Below are 23,595 nucleotides of genomic sequence, written 5' to 3'. Positions count from 1 at the left end.
GGTGTGCGATGAAGGTGTTGCACGTGATCCGGCCCGGAGCCGCCGCTGGTGCAGATCATTGTGGTAGTAGCAATTGCATAGTTCCCTCCGGAACTGCGCTTTACATTTAAAGGAACTATTCGCATCCGTCGCGGTCGATCTTGAAACTACAACACCTCGTTCATCACCGAAAATAACGCCAAAAATGCGACGCGAGGAAGATAAACTTTGTCAAGTAATCCGGGAAATCATGCCGAACATTACCGTATCTATCTCATACACACCTATCCAGATGCGATAGTCCCTTTAAATCAGCATATTTTAAGTGTACTTGCGCAATCGGGTACCCGGTTAGTTAGAAGAAACTTTACAAACATGCTAGGTACAGCCATGTTGCACCAGGTATATTAGCACGATGCGTAAATACAGAGTTTTAGTTTATCGTACGTAATCGTTACGGCAAGGCGATACGCATTCAACGTCCGGTGAAGCGAAGACTCGTTTTAATACATCGGCGCGCTTCCTCGAACGCTCTCGACGCAAAGGCCACCCACCAAGCGTTCGTACGCAACATCCAGGTCAGATGTGATAACAAAGACGCAACGAAATGTACCAACTTATCTTCGTAATATTTGATATTATTTTGTACTTTGAGTATACTACGTTTTTTTTAATCTTGACGAATGAAACGTTCAAGTACAAGGAGAAACCGATTCTAGCCGGAATTCTTTGAGAGGCGTGAACGAGCTGTTTTTGAAAAATAACGTATCCTCGCATGTCGCAAGTCGTTCTCGCGATCGCTACCACAGCGCATGCGCAATTGCAGGCAACGCTATCTTAAGGCGTGCGCAAAGTGATAGCGTATGATCAACTAAAACTCTGTAACAAAATTATTCAAAGACCGTCGCTCCACCGGGCTATACAGAAGCCATCCAGAGCTGATACTTACATGGGCCCGCCCAGCATGCACTTTACAATTAAAATGATGCCTGCGCTTCTTTATCCTTAATGTCCCGTAAGGAACATTGCTTTAGTGCAAACCTTGCGGGGAATGATCAGACAGACAACAGCGCAGAAACAGCTCTCTCTTTATGCTGACAGACAGACAGACGAGCATTGCCTAATGGCACCCCTGGCTTCCGGCCAGTGGACAAGTGACATCCCTTCCACATCTATGCTTGCAAGAGCTGATCAAACGCCCCCTCTCTAGATGTATACGATATACCTGTCGTCAGGATGCTACGTTAATTCATCGGATGCGACTCAGTGCATTGCGTTTACCGCGACGTTACCGCTTGCGACGAGTGCTCTTTCACTGATGGTGGCTCGGAAAATCAGGAACACATCCTTCTGCATTGCCTGCATTACGAACCACTCAGGACATTTCCGTTTTTTTTTTCTTATTTTTCTTTTCGTCCCCTTTTCTTTCCCTCTTCCCTTCTTTGCCTTTTTTGTTTGGAATAGCAAGCCGACCTTCGTCTGGCTGACCTTTCCTTTCTTTTTCTTAATAAACATATCCCCCCCCCCCCACTCAGGACATTTCCGTTTTTTTTTCTTTTTTACTCTACTAAACATATCCCCCCTCCCCCACTCAGGACCATACTTAGAGTGTCCCTAAATCAGCTATAGACTCTCTCCCTTCCTTCTATGACGAAATTGCGTGGTCCATATCGGTCAACTCCAGCTTTCCAACTCTCTGCCTTAAAAGCACTGCCACCCTTTCTATCGACCCATCGATGGAGCTTGTCGTCGCTTGCCGTTGCAGTCGTAAAGAAGAATCCCTTCTGCACCGCCTATACGACTCAATGTTGCCCGTACTCCCTCGCTTCTCTTCAAAATGAGCCGGTCAAGTTCCCCAAACTGCACTGTCTGTGGCGTGGAAGCCGACATCACACACCAACTCCTGTATTGTCAACAGCACCTTCCCCATAGGAACACCCTCCGTTCCCGTCTGCTCCAGACTGGCTGTGATGACTTTTCCTTGGCCACTCTTCTTGACACCCCGTCCTGCACCCCAACAGGTAAGGCTGTCACTGCCGCTCTCCGCCGTTGCATGTGACTTTGTCAGGTTAGTATATTGTCTCTTTTTCTTTCTTTCTTTCTTTTTTTTTTCCGTTTTTTTTTTGTGTGTGTTTTTTTCTTCTTTTTCTTTTTTCGATTCCGCGTTAGTGCCGCGAAGCAACTGTGGTTATGAGCGGCGTACAGATGTGGACAGATGGAGAGAGAACAGCAGGAGGGAGTGGGGGACAGGGGGGTTAGTATGCGTCATGGGCCGACTTCAGGGGGAACTGTGCCGACATTCGTCTGGAGAGTCTTCGGAAAACCCAGGGAAAACCTCAGACAACACAGCCTGTGGTATAGGATTCAAACCCAACACCTCCCAGTCCCCTTTTCTTTGTAATAGCAAGCCGGTTCTTTGCCTAGCTGACCTTTCCTGTCTTTATTTTTTTTTTAACAAACATATCTCCCCTTTCTGGATAATATAGGGCTTCCGTCCTCACTCTGACGCTCGTCACTATATTTTGACGGAAAATACCGCGAGCAATGAAGCAGTGCATCCCCTGTGGCCCCAATCATCATCATCATCGCCAAAGTAAATTTGTTTGCAAAGTAAAGTAAAACGCTCACCCTGTGTGTGCGAGAGTTGGTAAACACGGAACATATTATATAGGGCGCTTTAATATCAACTTCTTGCAGTCGTTCGTCGGATAGAAATTTCGACATTGTCAATAGTACAGTGTGTTCGAACAGCAAAGACACCCACGGGTGATTGCTTGTCGAGGGTTCGATTTTTTAAAACAGTAGAGCATAGCGTCTAGTACGCGACATTTCTTCGCCAGCAAGGACCTTCGCGGGATGTCCACTTCGATCTGCTTCCTATATTTCACGTGCGTTTTATGCAGTATGTAAATGACAGCATAAAACCGATCAAATTCATCCGACTATTCGAGTCTCAAATAATAAACGATGCATAACCACTTTGGGACGTGAGGATGCGCATATTTCGGCTTCCCCGCGGGGTTCGTTTTAAATTGCGCTTTGGGCGAATATATTCGCGGTCCCCCAAGAAATTCCGAGCACGGTTGCGGCGTGCACTTTGCATGCCCGACGTATTCCCGCAAGCACAAAATTTGGACCGAGAAAGACTTTAAGGACTCCGAGGCCTCGTATACTGTAGAACTGATGCATAATATAGTTCAGTTTACGCGAGGAGCCATAGTTTAGTTTCCGTGGGGAGATCCACAATCTACATACTATTTTTCTTTTCAATCTAATCTAATCCAGTGCGGTGTAAGCCGAGAACAAAAATTTGCTGTTGTTCGTCCAGACTTATTCATAATGTCAACAACAACAACTATATTTTTCAGATGATGAATGGGCAGTTTCATCGCCAGGGGCAATACTCTACCACAATGCTGATGGTGACGTGGGAAACGAAACAATGAGCCCCTTCACAATAAGGTTCGAAGTCCTATGGTGTCCAAAAATGTCAAAAGAGCTCTAAGGGCACAGCGTTGGTGGACTGGATTTTGCCATATGGACGAAGCAAATTTTGAAAGAGTGAGGGGGGTGAGAGTCCAGCTGATTAAGAGACCCGAAGAGTGAAGGTTGGTAGTGTGGGCAATGAAGAAGAAAGTGTTCTAGATCTTCCATAGCACCGCAGTGACAGCATCTGGGACAGTCAACTTGTCTCAAGCGGTAACGCCACTGTAAAGCTGTAAAAGCCACTTCGAGTCGCATTCGATGAATATAAACGCAGTATCTTGACGAGAGGTGTTTTGTGGCATGTGGAACGAGAGCGTTGGATCAACTCAGCTCAGCATGTAGATATATGGACGTGTCACTAGTTCTGCATAATGTTAACGAAACTGCCTCATCTGCTTCCTCTTACTAATGTAATTGGATACGCTCCCTTTGGGGAGTTTAAAATCTCGTTCCTTACGAGTTCACGTCCCTCTCTTTACATGTTCATTGTCCACCTTGTTGACAAAAAGCACCGCACCTCGAAGGACTGTCAACCCCTGCCTGTTCCTCGCTTAGCTCTAATGTTTTGTGTTTGTAATTATAACGAGACACAAGGTGGCATTCAGTGAAGCCGTCAAAAACCATGACGGAAAAATTACTCACATACTACTGCCTTTCACGCCTAGTAATCTTCCTGCGAGCTTCCTCGTTGTCGTTTTGTTTGTCTCGTTTACGCCAGGTTGCCACGGTCTAAAGCCACAAAGGTCTGTTGAGCCTCATCACATCTTCTGTCTTCCCAGCCTTATATTATGCATCCGCCCATACGCCCCACGAGCCGTCTTGGTCAACCCTGTCCTTAATGGTGATCATCGCCCGCAATTCCGTTTCCGGAATTGGAAGGGTACCATATCCCTATAGCATAAGAGGAGGATTACGCCCACCGAGTGTTTCTAATAGCGGACGAGCATGTAGAAGGCGCCATGTCAAATCAGAGCCCAGTATCCGGGACAAGCCAGCCTTGTGAGACCGTATAGGTTCTTATGCCGAGGCAGATAGCAATGCCGATGACCGTTGTCAGGGTTCGCGCTTGCGCGGTCTCCTTTGTTCAATGTCTTCCCTTTTTCCTATTTTTATCGCCACGAATGCTTATGTAATTGTAAGGCTGTGTGCGATGTTAACTTCGTTAGATCCAGTGAACGTCTTGCAAAACAAACTCTTAGAAGCACGAGAGAAGAGAGTGTGGTTATTTAGGAACACGGAGTTTCGCTCGAAGCATTGAGGCGTTTATTCCGTAGCTTTTCCTGGTCATTTGAAGCAGACTAATGCATTGAGCGAGAAGCTTGCCGGGACCTTCTTGCCTTTCCACCCTCCCCATTTCGTATGGCTGCACGCAAAACAGAAACCTTCAAAACGTGACATATGATCTGTGGCGAATGATATGGTTATTTATCGCTTCTGAATATACGAAAGAGTGGGGCGTACGCATTATTTTGTGAAAATTTACGGCTTTTGACTCTCGAAAGCAATGCTAAGAAGAAGAGTACGCAAACAGGCCGAGCTACACTGCGCACAGTAATTGTATCCTTGTACGTGAATTACGTGAAAACGGTAACTTCGGCACACAGTATGTTCTGGGCCTTCCTATGGGCACCGTGCGCTAGAGTTTTCTGTCGGCGACAGCGGCCCCTCGAGGGGAAACGCGGCGTAATTCCCTGATACCAGCCAGCAGGGTCTAGCAGGGCTGTGCTAGTTTCGTCGTTCGAAAACAGCGATTAATTTGGAGCTGCCTGCATAGAAAGTCAAAGGAGAAGATAAAATGGACACTAGTTCTATATGGAAATCTGAAACGACAACCAAGTTAGTGTGAAAGCGAGGCAAGTTGCCGTAAAGTTCTCGTCCTCCTCGCTGTATCGTCCCACCGGTCACGTATTTGAGAGAGCGCTTTCACGGCAATTCATTATCCATCCAGCTTCCTGCTCAATCCGCTCATTCTAACCTAGAACTCATTTCGTGCATTTAGTATATTTGTCGGTGACCAGTTGAGCATCACGATGAGGACTTATAGCACAGCTGCATGCGTGAAACAGTTGCGAAATACACCAATGAATGAACAATTAATATAGTGGAGCTTGTCTTAAAATAAGGTCTGCTATGGGTCAGACAATATTTATCCCTTTTACTCGGACCCTAATTTTGCGGCGTGTCGGCGAAGACTGGCTTTTGGAAGCCTGGTCTTCCTTCAATATACAGCTCGCACGCGAGTATGGGAATTATTTGTCCTCCCCGAGCTGCGTTTCGCAACCCGTCACCATTTCATGTATAGGTGCATTCTGTCCCTATGATCTTATCACCGTTGCCAAATCTTGCGATCTCGGTTTCCAAGTGATTCTTTGCTCCTTCCTATTCGTCCACACATACACACCCAAAAGAGTAATCATTCGTATGTCGAACAGCAAATATCTCTTTCTTCTGAACTCTTGTCGCTTTTTGTTTTATTTCTTAGCATAGCTTATGTCGTGTTTTTCTTTTGCATGATATTGCTATCACTTTTAAAAATGAACTTGACCGCATAGCACGGTCCTAGCCAACCATCATCTCGAAGTTCATTTTTAAGAGTGTATAGCTGCTTCTATGTTGCAGTTTGCGACAATGTGTCTGATGTAGCTGTCTGTCGTACACTCTTAAAAATGAACTTCACCGCATAGCACGCTCCTAGCCAACCATTATCTCGAATGATATCGTTATCTGCCCTGGTTTGCTGAAAATGGGAGGTGTACGCCTTTTTTGTGACAATTATGAACAGCATTAGTGTCACAAAAAAGGCGTACGCCTCCCGTTTTCAGCAAATCAGGGCAGATAACGATATCGTTCGAGATAATGGTTGGCTAGGAGCGTGCTATGCGGTGAAGTTCAGTTTTAAGAGTGTACGCCTATACGAAGGCCGCTGTGGCCGTTCTTTAGCACTAATAAAACGTTACTATTATCATGCGTATCCGTTTTCAAACAAAAAGTACGCCTTATTTATATCCTGACACAATCTTGATTGACTGACTGATTTTTATTATTGTGACCGTGTGTCAAATGTAGGCACAAATGGCTAAAAGTGCATCCCCTGCCTTGAGCAACAACTGTGTGAGATATGTGTAGAATCATGCAAGATTGAGAACAAGTTGAATAAGACACTTATCATCACAGTGCATCATTACGTTAACGGATTAAGCATGAGAAAGAAACAAAAAGTTTTTTCCTGCTATCTTCATCATGTATATTCCAATTTGTGGTTGACTGTAGTATTCATGTGAATTCTTCAGTGCGAGATTGCCATCATCATAGCGCAGGTACTGGACGTAGCTGGCCTCCCATTTGTAGTCAATAACTGGTAGTCCCTTCCGGATAAATGTGCACTTAACTTCATGTAAATACAGGCCACAAATAGCTACACGCTTATCTGTGCCGCACACTGTGATGTGCATAGACATATAGTGTTCCATGTGCAAAATGCTTCCTCCTCGCACACATTTTACGTGTTTTGTATTGCAGAGCAGATGCCCTTTCTACAAACCACTTCCACACAAGTAGTCTCACGGGTTAATGAGGCCAAAGCCCCAAATCCGACATATAAAATTCGGAAAACCACCCGTACGCACCAAAGCTACATACGCGAAGGCGCCGATACGGCGTCAGTACCAGACCGTTACGCACGAAATCGCCACGTGTGTCGCTGTTCACCAAGTGACCGCAGCGCCCTCCAGCTAGCGCACGGTGCCCATACGTCTTAAGTTTCGCATAGCGTTCTTTACCTTCGATGAAGAACGGATTGAGGGAAAGAAAGGAACGAGGGAATCGGGACGTGAAGAGGACAGCGGAAGCATGACATCCACCAATCCCGTCTGTCTCCCATCATTTTCGTGCTCATATTCTTTTCCCTTCGTTTTACTTTACTCTTTCCTTTTGCTTTTCCTTAACTTCTTCACTTCCCTTTTTCCTTTTCCTTTGATGTTTCCTTTTTCATTTGTTCTTTTTTTTTCTTATTCCTTTACCCTTCACACAATGTAACTGTCACAAAAAGGCGTGGTCCGGTGATAGGACTGATAACAGTACAATTTTTTACAATGCGTGGCCTTCGGCGTTTTATGCGCCAAGTTCAGTTTTAAGAGTGTAGGGGGTATGGTCCGCGTCCTCAACAGGCCGGAGGAGAAGAAACATGCCCGCTTAGTGTTTGGTACTCCACATGTTATAAATGACGTTATCCTCCCACCTCGCAAAAAAAAAAAAAAAGACATACCGGCCATTGTTCGCTCAGCACAAAGCTCAGTTTCACGTTGCAAAACTTGATAAAGTAACACAGAATGTAGGAACGTTCTGTGACAAGGTGACAAGGACGCGGTTAGTGCGACCTCTGTCGAACAACCCACTCATTGAAATTCAATACTAAGCACAGTCAAACGCTTTCTCGTGAGGTTACTAATTAACGCAACTACGCGGACGCTTAAGCGTCTCGTGCACCGTGAAAAGATACGCAGCTCAATACGTGTAATCATCAATCATCGACCATCAGTCTCGTCGATCATAGGGGTGTCTCTGTCGCGGCTTTACCATTGTGAACCATCATCAATAAATATTTTATAACGGAAGCTTATTTTTCCAGATATGGTCCTGCGGTCCCATTCAAAGATGACATCGATTAGAATGACAGACGGGAAATAGGTCGTGCTTCTCTTCATTTTATTGTTCAGATATCTCAGTACCGTCCCCGTCTTTTAAAACGAAGCTGATAAATTATGTGTCGGCGTGAAAATGATTTATTACCCTTGCGTCGAAGCTCGTAACCTATGAAGTGGTTGAAGTGTGTGAAATTTTTTTTTTCTTGGAGATATCTAAAAATAAAGCAATTTGACGACTACTCTAAACAAACTGTGGGAGCTGCGGTTCTTTTTCCTGTAACGAACGTGATAAATGATATCTTCAGAACAGATCGAACAACAACAACAACAATAACAAAATATGAGGATGCTATGGTGTGTTTAAGCTGCTATGCCCTACAGATCGAACAACGTGTCTTCGGGTACTGCTTTTGATGCATCTTTATAATGGCGATAGGGAACGCTGCGGTCTTGTTGAACAAGTTACAAGTCATAAAATATGGGCATGCATAGAGGCGGAAGATGAATATATCTTGCCTGGAAGGCGTCGGTTTCGGTTCTCGCCATAGGCTGTGTGCGTGTATTCACACGAGCGACGACTCCACGGAATATTCTAGTGGAAGAAAAAAGGGGGAAAATCATGGGGCGGAACTTCTTCCTCGTCTTCTGTAGAGCATTCGCGCTACGCCGAAATATAGGAAGCGGCACATAGCAGACGACATCATCGCCACTGTCGTCTGCTAGGGAATTTCTTGTCGCTGAGTCGCAGGAAATTCCCCGTGGTTAGAAGAGCACGAAAAGACATGACGTTGAGCATTCGCGCTCACGTGACTGGAAAAAGCTATGACGTCTTGCGCATATCTTCCGCTGGAATATGTTGGGGAATATGGCTCATGAGAACACATGGTGTGCATGCATGTATGTATCCTAAGCTCCTTTCACTGTCGACTGATTATATGAGAGTAGAGTTGTATTCGACTGTAAGTGACGTATAGCTGCTAAATGCAAAATTTTCATCTCAGCGAGCGTCCTATTTTCTGAGGTAAAAACAAAAAGAAACGTGCGGTAGGCTTACATCCGGTTTCGGTTTCACGATGACATAAGAATGAACTATCCCACGTTGGCAAAACGTCACAAGGATGTACAACCGAGACAAAGGTAATTGAGGACTGTTATGAGATAAGATGAAATGTAATCGGCAAGTTTTGCCTGTAATCGGTGGCTTGATTGACTGGCGGAGCAGTAACATGGAAGTTACTGATAGTGACGTCGCGACCGCGAAAGAGATCGCGCTCCGAGATCGAATGGTGTCGGCGCGCTGCGGAGAAACGATGAGCTACCGTAGTGTGGATAGCTTCCTCGCGTCGTCTGCTTTTACACGTTTATCTCGCGTACAGTACAGTAGGTGGAGCATTGGGGAACCGAACAGAATCGTACCATCGCGGCACAAGTGATCTTCCGACGAATATACACAAGAATTACGGAAAAGAACCATCAACTCCGAACATCGGCTGGCGGGTTATCCACACTAGAAAGGTGACGATGTCGCCCCCTATAGGTCGATCTCGAATAAAGTTTGGTTAGAAATAATTGTCTGCGAATTAATTTCAAATACTTTGCTCTGGGACTCTACAGATCATATGTCAGCGCTTGTTGACCTTTGGTATGAGTTCGTTGGGTGTCGCTCCAAGTCAACGATGGGTTTCCCCGAACAGAATATTTTACACGGAGATTGCAAAATAATTTCTAGAGCGGAGGACATAATTTCAGTGCGGCTAGATGTCACAGTTTTCAGGTCAGCAATCGATCTCTGCCACAGCGTCGTGGAACCGACCGTACATTATCTCTGGACAGTGAAATAATTTACGCAATAAAAGATAAAACTCCGCTTTTCTGTCAACCGTTATGGTGTGATGAACTGCTTCGTGACACTAGCTCTTCTATTAGCTTTCAAACTGTCATCTCTCTTTTTTTTCTCTCTCTCTCGTCACTCGGGGGTTTGTAAACACAGAGAGAGACTCGTATGTGCAAAATGTTTTAAACATGCGACTCTTTGAACCCGTGTAACACCGTTAAAGTAATCCTTGTATAGCGAAATTGATCCGCTCTTTCGGGTGGTGCAGTCTTTCCTATTCATTCCTCGCAAAGTTTATAGCTCCGAGAGAAAGAAAGTTGACACAAAGCCATATAAGGTGCAATATAAAACATTTTTTTGACGTTCAGGACATCGTATCTCCGAGTGAAAGGTTTAGGCGAGATTTATATGGGATGTATAGTCTTCTAAAGGTCTACGACCGAACAGTGACAGGGTGTCCTTATAGTGAATTCAGAGCAGTGAGCAACGTTGCTGACTCTTTTGCAATCCCGCGTGTTTACTGCGCTGCCCCGACCGAGTACAGCGTGAATATAAATGAACTTCAGTTTCACTCACTCTTGCACCAGGGTCGAAGTTTAACAACTCTTACCTATGCTAGCTCTAAGCAAACTACTTTACATTTCGAACGTCTTTTTGATTGATTCATTGATGAGGGGAAAAACTGGAAAGAAACGGTCATTTTACTGCGCACTGTCCCGCCTGCATAATGGATACTTTATCCTGTGCCCGGACACATATCCCAAAATAAATATTTTAATGCCAAAGGGATACAATATTCGACGAGGAAGTAGACTCTACATTTCAGCATAGATAGACAAGTAGATAAACTACAAAATAAAGAAGACGATTAAATAAATGAAACTTGGAACATTCTACTTAGATTTTACTAGTAAAGAAACTTTTCTTTCAGATGACTTTTTTTTTATGAGAGCAAATAAACTGGGCAAATTAAATTGATTGAAACCCTACGGGACTGATGGCGATCCCTTTACGGGGCATTAGAAGGGGCAGCTTGCTCTATTACTGCCCAATCTACTGTGTAGCTCGAGATTACAGCTCTCCCCATCTACTTACTTACATATCAACTTACCAACTCTCCCCGACCGAATTATGCGCCATAGAAGTCGTACCACTTTGTCGCATTATGGCGTAATGCAGCGTGCTACGTATCTCTAACCAAGAAAAGTGAAAGAGTGTATCCTGATGCTACCCACGTCGAGTGCACTTCAGTGTCTGTTGTGATTACCGTCGTCATATCGTATATTCCCCCAGTGCTCACAGAATCAGAGTTCCTGTATGAAAATAAAACATGGCCATATGCCACGATGCTGGATATATAGCGGCTGCTCTTGCAATAACGAGCATGAACGTCGTACGGATTTTATAGTATATACAGCGCACAACAACAATTGTGCGCACGGAAGCTTCACCCTTAAAAATGAACTTCACCCCATAGCACGCTCCTAGCCAATCATGATCTCGAATTATATCGTTATCTACCCTGATTTGTTGAAAACAGGAGGCGTACGCCTTTTTTGTGACGCTTATGCTGTTCATAATTGTCACAAAAAAAGGTGTACGCCTCCCGTTTTCAACAAATCAGGGCAGATAACGGTATCATTCGAGATCATGATTGGTTAGGAGCGTGCTATGCGGTGAAGTTCATTTCTAAGAGTGTTCGTAACAGCAGAACTTTCGCAACACGACGAAGTAATAATAATAATAATAACTTTGTTAAGGTACCCAAAAACAACCACTAGGGTCTTCTTATTGGTGCTTCTCTTGTCACCATGTCGCTTGTCACGAGGAACTAATAAACTAATCGGGTGACTCCTCATTCCGACGAGGACAATGGTGATCGATCACCGGCACAGCGGCAGGACAGAGTACAGAAGGAAGACTGCATGGAATTGTCTTGTCGCGCCGCCCAAGCCAAGCAAGGCTCATTTTCTGCTCTCGGTCTATTGATTACAGTTGCACCTTTTCTCTGCGGTTTATTTTACCTCTCGTGTACAGCGCCCTCGCGTGCCTCTTTTTTATTTTCATTTTATTTTGATTTTTATTTTATTTTTTTATTTTTTGCTCGTGTCGCATGTCCTATATAGCTCCTGCAATGGACCATTTGCGTGCTAATGCACAGCGCATGCGCGGCTCTCGTTCTGGCTGAAAACAACCGGAACCATGACTACGCCAACGTTACTATACACCAGTTTCCCGTTCCTGGAATCCTTCCGTCAATGAGTGAGGCTACACTCCTCGGGTTTCGGCATCAAAAATGTAGGGAAGTGACTCGGGAACGATAACGAGAAGCTTTCATGCAGAATATAACTGCACTACACTCAACAAGCGCAAGAATCTTCTTCTTCCTCCTCCTCTTCGAAACAGTGGTGCACAGCTTATTGTGCTGGCATGGAATGGCACTGCGAGATCCAGGGTCATGTTGCGTACATCAAACGGACACTCAAACTTCGTACAGAGAGAAGTAGTATAGAACAGGGCTCGAAACCTGAGATGGATACTCAAAAAGAGAACACACGCTGGAACGAAGGACACGAAAGCGAAACCGTGCGGCACCTCCTCACGTGCATTTGTTTTCGGCCAGTAGCAGACGACATTCGAGGGGGCGCCACATCTTATCTTAACCGGGAAATCTTCCCTCTGGGTCCTCCATCTCGTATGATTTGTGTCATGTATTGAATCTTGTATATTTCCAATAAACATTCAATTTAATTCAATTCAACCAGAGCCACCATCCCGAATGGCGTCGTTCTGCCCCCGGAATGGTCAATAATGAGGGGCGCGCGCGTTTTTGTCACACAAACGCGGTTATGCTAATTGTCACAAAAAGGCGTACGCTTTCCACAAATCAGGAGTGGTAACCGGTACCATTCTGTGCAATGGTTGGCCATCACTTTTGCTTTACATTTGCACACTTGCCCACACATCTGCCTCACCCTACCTCATCGTCATCATTTATTGTTGTTGTTGTTGTTGTATGCCTTAGAGCACTCGAGGAAAATCCGGAGAAAACACTCAGACAGCGCACGCCCAGTGTTGCCATTCGAGACCACGTCTCGGCGCTATACTCTAGAAAGCAATATTTGGGGGAACTGGTTACGTTCAGGAACCAGTAACTCCCCGAGAAACTCTTTCCTTTTTAGGTAACTTTGCGACATGGGGTACGTTCCTAGCTTCTTGTGTTCAATTCTGCTGCACGAATTTGTCAGGCTTCTTGGCCTTTTGTCCCAATGCCCCCCAGTTGTATGTCTCAAGTAAGCCTCTACCAGGGATGGGCAGTATTTAAATACATTGTAATTAAAATACTATTTGAAACATAAATACGTGTATTTATATTTTGTATTTAAATACAGACTTGAAAAATGTATTTATAATTATATTTAAATACCAATTTTCGGGTATTTATTCTTGTAAATATACTTTATAAATACTCTTAAATACAGAATATACTGACTCATATCTTATAGTTGCCCGCATTTGACCTTTCGGGAAGAAGGGCGAGTTTGGGGCGCAATTATGCCGGGTTTGCGCTAGCATGCGCATGCGACAAACCATTTTTAGATGGCGAGTTTTTCACTGTTGTTCCGGACAACGGTCGTGACTACCCGATTACATTGTTCTACGAAGCATCTTCGTCAAATTTAATACAAGCATTTGTTCATCGGCATCTGTGGAGATACTGTTCTCCTTTGCGAATCTGATTGTACGGCCGAACAGAAGATGCCTAAAGGAAGCAGTCTTCGAGAAATTTCTAATATTAAAATCTCCATGATAATCTAACAAATAAATGCTATTCTTTCTTGCTGATTTGTCCTTATGATCATAATTATTTCTATAATTCCAGATGACATCTTCCTCACAGTATTTATGGTAGTAGTTACGGTATTTAAATACAGTATTTATATTTTGTATTTAAATACTCAAGTTGAAAACTATTTATGAAGAGTATTTAAATACCCCTGTCAACAAAGTATTTTGTATTTATATTTAAATACTCAAAAAATGTATTTATGCCCATCCCTGGCCTCAACCTATATAAGCCCAAATAAATAAACCTAAATAGACTTAGCAACATAAATAAAACTAAATAAAGCCTTATAAACCTAAATAAACTGAAATAAACGTAAGTAAATCTAAATAACGCGAGCTCCGTCCTCTCTCTGTCTCTCTTTCTGATGACACGACAGCGACGTGCGCGCTGATAGCACGTGCACGGCACTTCGACTTCCAGCACCGCTCTCGCTTGTTGTACCGCAGTGAATAGACCTTGTATCGCCAACTGTAGGATGGGACACGCGTTAGCTTGCCCGCATCACGCTTCAAAAATAGACCACAAAATAGCAACCGCCTCAGATCCCTCAGAAGCCTTCATTGGGACCGCAAGCGCCACCTGTGGCACGCAAGGGCTCATGGGAGCTTATAGCACCTTCAAGCATTACGAGACGGACAGAGGCGGAGGTAGAAGAAGAACAACAACAACATTCCCGGTGTGCGCAGCAGCAGCGACAGCCGGGGTAAACCCCATAATCGAAGCAGACGACGGAGCAGTGTCCCTCAATGGGACGGCGCTCTTCGCGCGATACGTGAAGGCTGTGGTACATGTCACGCGCAATGTGTCACGTGCCCACCTTTTTGAATTTCCCGCCACTCGTTAGCTTGTAACGACCGTAACGACGATGAAGCGATTAAGCTCCCAGGACAGAGAACGATGTCATTCGAAATGATGATTGGACAACGGGTGAAGTAACCGCCGCTCCGCTAACAGACTTAGGTTTGTCGTCTGACATAGCACGCTCCTAGCCAACCATTATCTCGAATGATATTGTTATCTGCCCTGATTTGTTGAAAACAGGAGGCGTACGCCTTATTTGTGACAATTATGAACAGCATAAGTGTCACAAAAAAGGCGTACGCCTCCCGTTTTCAACAAATCAGGGCAGATAACAATATGATTCGAGATAATGGTTGGCTAGGTTTCAGGTTTCAGGTTTTATTTACTCTTTCTGAGTTTCAATGAATTACAAATGGGACTGTGAGGGCGTGCCCTACTTGTACTTGTGCCCTACTTGTACTACTCTTGTACGTAGCGCCATGAACCATAATAAACACTCTTAAAAATGAACTTCACCGCATAGCACGCTCCTAGCCAACCATCATCTCGAATGATATCGTTATCAGCCCTGATTTGTTGAAAACTGGGGCGTACGCCTTTTTGTGACAATTATGAACAGTATAAGTGTCACAAAAAAGGCGTACGCCCCCCCGTTTTCAACAAATCAGGGCTGATAACGATATCATTCGAGATGATGGTTGGCTAGGAGCGTGCTATGCGGTGAAGTTCATTTTTAAGAGTGTAGGGTATTAAAAATGACTTCTGTGCTACTTTAAGAAAACATGACAGAGTTCCTTTTTGGTGGTCCAGTGATGGGTAAATGTTTCGTTCAATATAATTGGTTAAATAGTGGATGACGAAGTATATTTTAGCGATTGTCTGCCGTAGTTTGTTCGGTAAAATTCACTCTAAACATAGAACTGCACCGCATAGCACGCTCTGCGACAACGATGATAAGTGACACAAAAAGGCGTACGCCCCCTCTCTCTTCGACTCAGAAGCGATAACCCTATCACAGAGAGTGGTACGCGGTGCTTTTAGAGTGTTTCGATGCCTGCTTTTTTCGTCGTCGACGACTTTTATGTTTATTACGACAACAAAGTCGTCAAGCGCCAACCTAAGGGAGCGCATAAAGGTAAGGCTTCTTTCATCATAGTGGACATTGGTGTAATTTTGATGTATCGAAATTATTATGAAACGTCCCGCATCACGCGCTCTGACATCAATATCTGAACTAATTACACGAAGTTCAATAACTAAAGAATATATATCACGTAGACACTAACTTAAAAGTCACTCGTTACTTTTACAAAGTGACTTGAGAGTTTCAAGTCCACAAATTTTTTCACAAATTAGAGGGTTACCTACATTACATTTTTTACGTTTTATTTTAACTTGTAACGAGTTTTTTTTTTTCATACAGTGACTTCCTCGCCTTTGCTAAAAAGTCAAAAAGGACCCTTGCCTCATAACGCGCTGATAGCCAACAACCATTCAGAATGATGCCTCCATTTCTCCCGATTTGCTGGGGACGAAGGGTGCACGCCATTTTTTGTGACACCCTATTACATTTTGTGGCGCTTTGCATTAATGGAATGTGTCACCGAAAGATGTGTGTCTCCCGTTTTCGACAATCAGAAGCAAGAACGCTAACGTTCCCAATGCTAATTGGCCTTCAGCGGTATAGTTCAGAGCGTATAGGCCGAAGCGCCTATGCGTTGCTGTTATACTGCCGGTGACGTCACCCAGGAAGACTTACTCGCACGAATTCTATTCTGCGCAAAGGTCGGTTCTAAAGGTTTATTGTCGAAAAACACAGGCAGCGGCAGGAATTCTTCTTTAAATATTTCTTGCGCTTAGTCACCTTGAGGCTTGTGTTGTGTGTGTCAGTTTGTATGATCCAAGTCTAACATGGTTTTCACTGACATGATACGATTACAATTCCGGTTATTATTGCTTGCGTACCCAATGCTATTTGTTGTTACAGTAACTATATCGTACCTGAACCGTTCCAAAGCAGTTTATAGAAAATATGGAAGTAAAAACAGGGACATTTTACGAAAGGTTATTGTGACATATTGTGAGAGAGAAAAGAAAAGAGCATCTTGTCATCATCAGTTCTCCTTCGACCGCACCCACGCGCGAAAAGCTCTGGACACACAGACTTTCATTGTTTGCGAAGGAAATCACGCGACCTTTCGACCACGTCGTTCTCTGAAGCCTCCGCTGGTCGGCGCCACTCTGCAGTCTGTCGGCACTTCTCGCTCCTGAAGAACTGCGCACCGCGACTCCCACGCGCAACAAGAAAGGAGAGCCCAGAGCGACGCAAACTTTCGCCCGGGCTACCACGACTGGTTTCTGGAAACGAAGTGGAACTTTTTTCTCGCGTCCACCTTACGAGGATTATTCCAGCTCGAGTGCTCGTGAACTTTGTGGAACGCTCTTTCTGACTCTCTTTTGCCATGAAAAATGTGATTTTACGACGTGACAAAACTTTGCCGGAATCTTTTTGCGGCAACGCGAGCTGAGACAATCAACAAGTTGACGGTGGTCTTCGTGCTGAACTTCCCTGTGAATTTTCTTTTTCTCGTTTGGGACATAAATTTCGCTCGTCTTAACGAAGAAGTACGGCGCTGCTGGCAACGTTGATAACGTCCTAAAAACCTGTAAAGGTTTGTGTGGCGACGAGTTAGGGGTGCATAAATTGGAAGAGTAAATCTGAACGTGACTTTGATTGACCACAGAACGTGTGGAGCTAGAGTTACAGATGGTGACCGGTGTCAGCTTCCGTTTCTAATCAGGTGAGACGAGATTTACTTCGAAGTTGCTACGCGTGAAAGAGTATGTTCGTTGGTTGGATATAGAAAAACAAGAAGAAGAAAGAGAAGTATGTTTGCGTAACCGTGCGGATCTATGTGGTTACTTTCTGAATTGCTGCACAATTTCAGTGGCTACCTGTTGGCACCAATCAGTGCAATTTTGTGTGATATTTGGTCACTTTGATGTATGCTGTAACAAAAATGCGTGTCATATACCGTGAGTTAAGAGTCGAACGAACTTTTGTCGTGGACGGACGGCTTGTTTCTCTGCCGATAATACTAATTGGTTCGGTCTGTGTGAGTAGTAGCGAATACATACAGTGAAGTTGCGTGAAGAGGAAGTAAAATTCGCAGTTGGTTAGTCTTTAGTGGGAATAGTATCAGTAGCAGTAAAGTAGAGTAAAGTAAAATATAGTATCAGTAGTATTAAGTGTGTTCTCACATTCACGACGTGCGATTAGCTGGGACGACTGTAGGACGTCATTGGATCATCTAGCTCATACCCTCCAGTCGTAGAACTTCCTATAGCAAAATCCCGGAATAATCCCTGGTTAAAAAGTGCAGGTTTGAGTACTGTTTTCGCACATGCTCATAATTCAGGTCCCTTCTTCCAAGAGCACGATTATGTCATGTACCGTGCTTATGAAGAACCACTGCGCAGCATGACAAGGCTGTCTCAGTCTCGCACGCAGCAGATAGTTACATAATTATTTGCCTTGCTGTTTGTATGGGCTCGCTCGGTGTCTGCTGGTTGCGTAATGAGCGGTATAATGTGTGAGTTCCAAATCTATTGCGTGCAAAGGATGGAGATATCCCTGTTTCCCATAATTCTAACACACGAGCCTACTAAATAAAATAAGCGTTAGTGCAACGCCGTACCGCTAGTACGTTGCGACGCCTACAGTGAGATCCTCGCTGTTTACCAGCGTGCAAAACTCGATATTACAGCATTGCTTGCAAATAAAGCGCGTAACCCGCGCGAGTGATCCAACAGTTTTCATGCATAAATAAGACTGGCAATTTTTTCGAGTGCAGTGCTCACATTACAGTGCCTGCATCTTCGTGATTGTAACAAACTACTACTACTACTAAATCATGACTATGTCCTCGGGTGATTCACCGCTTGAGAGCAGTACACTACCCCATTACACGAGAAGCGTGAGATGTGAAATATGAAAATGAAGATGAAAATGATTGTAACAAAGACCTCGCAGCATCCCCAGTCAGTAGCTACGTATATGATTTCTACCGACTGTCTTCATTAGCTAATATTTGAAATTCAGATAGGAATTCGTGTTTCCCTAAGTAAAGTTTCAAAATCGAATCCACCGCATTAAGCTCGGCCCGGTTTCGCCTCCGTATGATAGAGCACCCAGTCGCCCGCAAGAATAGTTTACCGTGCGATTTTTTCTAACAGCTGTGGGAAAGCTTCGTGCGCCGAAACGATGATCGCGTGACTTCATTCCGGTTGCGGAATTATTCAATCCAATTCAATTCAATTCATTTTTTTTATTTTCCTTTCGATTGGAAGGGGATGCAAAAAGCCGAGGAGGCTCCCCTCCCAGGCGTAATTATGGCCGGCATAACGAGACCATTTTATGAATTCCGAGAGGGAGGGTTAATTGCATTAATTATTTCCAGAGAACTATTGTTAGAGGAGAGCGCTGATAACATCGACAGTATCCCGACGTACTAGATTATAACTACCATGTCATAATCGGCAACCCCTATGACGAGCCTGTCCGCACCATCCGCTAGGAGTGTTACGAATCGGCCCGCGAAATCTGCATTATGATTGGTCAATTGAAATCTGAATTTTGAACGCGCAGAAGCGGACGAACTACTACCGTAGCAGACGAGAGCAACAGCTCCTATGGAAGAACGTAGAATGATGACGATAATCAACTTGAGAAAGAAGCATCTCCCTTGGGACATCCACCCGCTTGTACAAAAACACTATAGGGTAAGCTGAAGTACAAAGTATTGTAGAAATTGAGGAAGCAATAACCGGGCTGATGAGGGCCGATGAGTAGCGCCAGCGCTAGCCTCCAACTGCGGTGCTGGGAAGGGGTGCCTATGACATGTCGCTACGTCGTTATAATCTAGTAGGTCGTGGACAGTATTCTCATCAACGCAATATACCCACATATGTAAGATCTGCGACCGCACACGCCAATGGCACTAGTTCAAATATGTGTATCCACTCGCGCGGATAGTGAGTATATTCGAACATCCGCGATCATTACATATACGCAGGAAGAAAATCTTCTTGATGAAAATGGGACGTTACGAACATTTTTATTTTTCAGCGTACAAACTGCTCAAGAACTGTATGCCATCCACGGCCGTACATTAATATCGCAGTTCAAGAAATGCACAGTTTGACACCAGATTACATTCGTTACGTGTTCTCAATGAGTGCGTTCAGTAAGCGCCCCTCTTTTGGCGCACTCAAATCAGGGATATGACACACCCGGAACGGCCACTAAACAGCGAAAAGCAACTTTGGAGCGCTATACACTGCTCGCTGGCTGATGCCGCTTCCTGTTGTCCGCTCATGCAGTAAACAGACGGATGACACGTTGGCTTAGTTTGAACCTATAGCGACGTTGGAAGAGACGACTACGCTTGTGAAGTCTTCTCATTGTAACAGCAAATGAAATGGGAAAGATGGGAATTTGTAACAGACGAGATAGGAGCTGTTTATTGTGAAGACGGCTGCATGGCGTGAAGATGTCTGCATTAAAGCACCGCATTTCCCGCGAATAACCGCCCGACCGCCGATATCCGTGTGGAAGTTGTCCACTAATACAAAAGGATGATAACAGTTATAAACATATTACAGTTTAGTGAAATCGGAGCATTAGGTAACATAGAAAGTCCGTATTTTGCTTCCGAACCCACACTTCGAAGGTCGTCCCGCCGCCGCTGAACAGGAAGTACCTCACGGAAAATCTCTAGCACACGGGCACTTGTCGTCTGCTTCCATGCACTTATTTGAAACGGGAGCTCGAAAAGCGTGACAGAGTCTCACACTCTCGGGCGCGCGAGGGGCGCTTGCATCACGTTAAGTGAGGGGAGTGTGAAGCACTCGCGCTCAGGGGCGCATACTGAACGCACCCAGTGAGGCTCATGCACATGATGTCACGCGCAGCCTTCGAGAGCGTTCGAGTCACGTAACATGGGAAACCACAGGGATGCGTCACAGGCGTCATACAGTGGGCCGTATGAGGCAGCAGCTTTTTTTTTTAGCAGTTTCCTCTCGTAATTGCATGCATACCGCAAGCTCCCATGTCACGTGACCAAACGTGACGTCACTGCACAAGCCTGCGGATACCTGTAACTATGGCTTAGAGACACCCGGGACAGGAACACCGAACAAAACGCGACGCAATGGGAGAGAAAAATTAAAAGCCCACTCCGTATTTACATCCCAAGCAGCACAACATCTTGGTCCAATATGGCCAATATTGGGCCAATATTAGGCCAAGATCCTGTTCTGCTTGGGATGAGACGCGAGGGGGCGGGGAGTGCAGCACCACCGACGGGGATCACACTATGCAACAGGGAGAAGTGGACTGTTAGCGAGAAAGGAACCAGGGCAAATTAAGCACACTTCTATCTGCAGCAAAAGGAACTTGCTTAGCGTGCTTTGCTGCCACGAAAGGCAGCACATTGCGCTTGTTCTTGCGAGAGGAGAGCACCCGAAGCAAATGCGAACCGTATAGTTGCATACCCGAAGCAAATATGAACCTTATAGTTGCACATCCGAAGCAAATACGAACCGTATAGTTGCACACGCGAAGCAAATACGAACCTTATAGTTGCATACCCGAAGCAAATACAAACCTTATAGTTGCATACCCGAAGCAAATATGAACCGTATAGTCAGATACCCTAAGCAAATACGAGGCCGATAGTTGCTTACCTGAAGCAAATACCAAGTCAATATTCCCAGAATTGCGGGACACCTACTCTTAAAGTTGGCTTAACCTGCGAACCCGATGCCCTCCATTGAAGCTATACATTCCGTCTTCTTTCCGTAAAATATCCATTAGTACTGAGGGTTTGAAAAAAGTGTCCACATCTAGGCGTGACGGCAGAAGGTTCCTCGATTGTCCACAAGTGGATTGGTAGCTTGAGACCGTCACACTTTTTTTCCTGAGAGACTTATTTTCGCCGTGTTGGCTTCATGGCAGAATGCATTGGCCTGTCTTAATTCTTTAATTACGTCAAAACTAGGGCTTCCTCAAAAAGTGTCCACATTGGACATGAAAGACTGGCCTGTCTTGTGCGCTCTGCAACTTTATGCGCAGTTGCAGGAGGTCCTAATTTTTTTCCCATGACGAAAAAAGTACACGAGAGGTCTTCCATGGCTTTCAGAGTATTTCTAACCAAATTCTTCGCGCTGCGTTGTTGCGTTGCTGGTCTCGTGGTATAGTGGGCGCGTTGCGGATTTGCGTTCTTAGGTTCAATACCTGGTGTGGTAGTTTTTTTTATACACATATCATATAGTGTTTTTTATTTCATTTTTTTAGAATTCAGGTACAGTTGCCCATAAAATTGGCTTTACCTGCCTGAAGATCACTACCGTAGGCGCGACGTAATTGAGTAGTTTCGATAAGATAGCACAGCATACTGAGTGTTGCGCACAGTGTCGCCCACACCAGGAAGTATGGATTACTCCATGCATGTCCCTGTAGAAGCAGAACGGCTGGACATTCGCGAATATGACTCTTTCGTTAACTAGCTTAACTTGTGTAGTTGCAGCTCCTGTGTGTCGGTGACAGCCCAGCAGCTAGCGCATTGGTAATACATTGGTACTGATTGACGAACAGCAGGACTGCAATAGCGATCTCTGGACGTCGCTGTCTACTCTTTTTTTTTTAATTGCAATGGAAAATATTCCCGAGTACATCGTTCATATTATTTCCACTACAGGTTACACTAAGGCCATAGCTGTCTTTGCATCATGAAATTGTTCACAAATAGACCAATCTATCTACCGTTGCGTCGCTCATCATCATAGTCGGCGCCACCAATTATTAATATTAAGGTCATGCCTTTCTCACGCGGACCAATCATTTCGCTTCACGAGCTTCTATAGCGCGATTTTTTTATTTCGCAACGACATTCAACCAACAGAAAATGCTTGATGCATATTTCAATTCTAAGCCACGCGTTGCGATTTTTTTTTTTTTTTTTTTTTTACCTGAGCACGAGCTCTCAAGTGTGCCCCTCGTGCCCAGAGTGTTATTGCCGTGCAGATGACGTTAAAAGTTCTCTTTCTTATCTCTCCTCCTCGTCCCTCCACGAATTTTTCCTCCTCCATATCCTCGTGCAAATATGTCAAGTCGGCTTTCTTGCATGGTTGGGTGATATCCCGCGAAGCCGGCTTTCTGTATCGTGTCCCTGAATTCTGGTCATTTGCACACCCGAAGCAAATATGAAGCCAATAATTATAGAGAATTCCATATTCGGTTCGGAATTAGTATTGAGTTCACCATTCTTCGTTTCCGTATTCGTGAACTTCAAATATTTCCGCACCAATAATTATATTACTAGGCATGAATTGATGGTTGAATCAGTCCCATACTGAACCACATTATGCAGCAATCCGCATAATCGAGACTGTGCCCGAAGCATATTATCAATGACTTTTCCTTCGTTTATGTTCTGCGTTATTCCGCTGACGCACATATCGGCAACATGGCATTTTTCAATTAATCTGTCGGCGGGACTGGAAATGGATTTTCGCCCAGTTTGTGGAAGTTTTGTCGCTTATCAATTTCCCATTGTTCACTCATGTTATATCTCCTCCCAACAGGCTGAGTGATTCGGCTATAAGCTCAAAGGAAAAACAAAACCGTTCAGTCAGGTAGAACGGAAATACCGAAAGGTTGAAATTGGTGCGTGGATTCTTTTCCCGTTTGGCATCTTCACTTCCTCTGGTATCTGCATTTAAATTGGTTTTTATGTGTTGTTTTGCTTCCCTGTCAAAACATGTCAGGTACAAGTTAGAAACGCGTAATGTTGTTCCGGTGCTGAATGTTCGTTGTTTACAGTTGCTGTAATTCACCGGTCGACGCTAGAACAGACGGACTTCATTGCTGGTCTCCGTGAACCGTTATTTATATATAGATTGATGTTCGAACAGACGAACTTCGTTTTTGGTCTCTGTGA

The 23,595-nt window shown here is 44.5% G+C and overlaps 2 protein-coding genes across 2 annotated transcripts in view; one reads left to right on the top strand and one right to left on the bottom strand.

Annotated features, from left to right (window-relative positions):
* Positions 1 to 23,595, bottom strand: part of LOC135391059 (lysosomal protective protein-like) — a 133,398-nt gene that overhangs the window by 106,241 nt on the left and 3,562 nt on the right. The gene's annotated exons all lie outside the window — the stretch shown is intronic.
* LOC135391056 (cholecystokinin receptor type A-like) overlaps positions 16,920 to 23,595 on the top strand; it is a 121,705-nt gene continuing 115,029 nt past the window's right edge. Inside the window, exon 1 of the mRNA XM_064621143.1 lies at positions 16,920 to 17,394. The gene's annotated coding sequence lies outside the window, so the exon portion shown is untranslated. The remainder of the gene's footprint in view (positions 17,395 to 23,595) is intronic.

This window comes from Ornithodoros turicata, chromosome 4, assembly GCF_037126465.1.
Source record: "Ornithodoros turicata isolate Travis chromosome 4, ASM3712646v1, whole genome shotgun sequence".
Taxonomy (NCBI): domain Eukaryota; kingdom Metazoa; phylum Arthropoda; class Arachnida; order Ixodida; family Argasidae; genus Ornithodoros; species Ornithodoros turicata.
This window is presented reverse-complemented; position numbering and strand designations above follow the sequence as displayed.